The 1665-nt window shown below is 33.8% G+C and overlaps 1 protein-coding gene across 1 annotated transcript in view; it reads left to right on the top strand.

Annotated features, from left to right (window-relative positions):
• The window catches only part of LOC108690600 (steroid receptor seven-up, isoforms B/C), a 130914-nt gene extending 129667 nt beyond the window's left edge, over positions 1 to 1247 (top strand). The window contains exon 5 of the transcript XR_001931903.1: positions 423 to 1247. The gene's annotated coding sequence lies outside the window, so the exon portion shown is untranslated. The remainder of the gene's footprint in view (positions 1 to 422) is intronic.
• The last annotated feature ends 418 nt before the right edge of the window (positions 1248 to 1665 follow it).

The raw sequence follows: 1665 nt of genomic DNA, 5'->3' as shown, positions 1-1665 counted from the left end.
AAAATTTTGAATCATTAAATAATTATTATTACATCTAAAAAAATTTATTATTAAATTTAACATAAAAGATTAAAGAAGATAAAAATTAAAAATTTTTATTTAATTAAGAAAGACAGTGAAAAATATTTTTGAACGGTAGGACATATTTGAAAAAAATTTTAATAATGCATTGTGTTCTTTCTTTTCCATTTCTCGTCCATTTGAGATTTTCTTAGCTATATGTATTACAATTTGATCATCCTTGGTTACTATATTAAGTCGTTTAGTACACTTTTTTAAAGTCACTCGAATGTCTCGTTTCTCAAATCCACTTTATATTCTTTTTATTTTTTAAAGTGAATTATCTTTGTAAAAACTACGGTACACGTTATCGAAAAATTTGTCTATTTAAATATAAATATTGTACAAATTTTTATGTATAGTACTTAGATAGAAGCTAAGAGAATCGGGCATCATCGGAACACCTGGTAATTTAGTGCGAGTCGACTTTACTAATATAAAAAGAAATTGTTGTAAGTAGAATATAAAGTGCAAAGCGCCTTTTACGGCGTAAAATCACGAAGGAAACTTATGAGCTCGCACGTAATAAATTTATCTCCTTCGCATTCGTGCGGTGGTATTTTTAACAGCAACATTTTTGCGTTTAGCGTGTTTACCTGTATTGTCGTACTAGAATTACAGCGGCAATTTCGATGTTTCATCTGACGCGACGACGATCGTCTTCGAGAAAAGCCTCGAGGAAGAAAAGCAGCGAGCGGCGAAACTCCACATGTGACGTTCAACTTGGATGACAATACCGTGCGATATCATATATACAGCCAATATTATGTATCTTGTAAATACGATATTTTTACCTTGAGTTACTTAAGAGCGTACGTGACGAGACTACTCGAGAGTGCGATGCAACGTCTTCTTTGTATGCAACGTCTTTTTGTGTGCCATTGCGCGTCACATCATCGCGTCACGATTAATTCCGCGGCAATCACGGGATCGGTCGACTGATCAATTGATAGGAATACTCGGGATGACAGCTGACTCGAGATGATGATTCCGGGACGAGATGTCCGGAGAAATCACGCTGCGTAAAGTAAGTCGCGTTATCTTGCATTGACAAGGGAATTTCACGAACCTGGAAATTCACGTACCTTCGGATTTTATTAAAATTTTGAATATATTATGTAGATAAAAATTAGATGAATTTGGAAATTTTTCTGTTAAAAAACAGGGGTAAAATGATCTTCTCTATACAAAGCAATACATCTAAAATTATTTGAGATATAAAAAAATAAACAGATTCGCTACTTATTGTAATTTATTCATTTGTAAAAATTATAATAATTACAAATTTATTTTAAAAATTATATTTAAAGTCAAAATATGTTTATTTTATGATAATATAATACGATTCTGTGGGGATTTGTTTTCGATGAAGAAAAAGTGTTCTTCAGAAAAATGAAGATAGATGTTTAATGAGACTAAACAGCTAAACCTTCTCTCTTGACTCTTGACTCTCTTACTCTACTCTCTGTTTTCTGTATTACTGCGCGCACCAGCGCCATGGCGGCACCACAGCACTGTCATCATCTACATGCTTCCCACAGTTCAGCCATCCTGAATGGTCATCCGCCCCGGATGATATCTCTTCGCTAGGATCCAACGTGACCC

This window comes from Atta colombica, unplaced genomic scaffold, assembly GCF_001594045.1.
Source record: "Atta colombica isolate Treedump-2 unplaced genomic scaffold, Acol1.0 scaffold105, whole genome shotgun sequence".
NCBI classification, from domain to species: Eukaryota; Metazoa; Arthropoda; class Insecta; order Hymenoptera; family Formicidae; genus Atta; species Atta colombica.
Note: the sequence above shows the minus strand (reverse complement) of the source record. Positions and strands in the feature narration are given on the sequence as shown.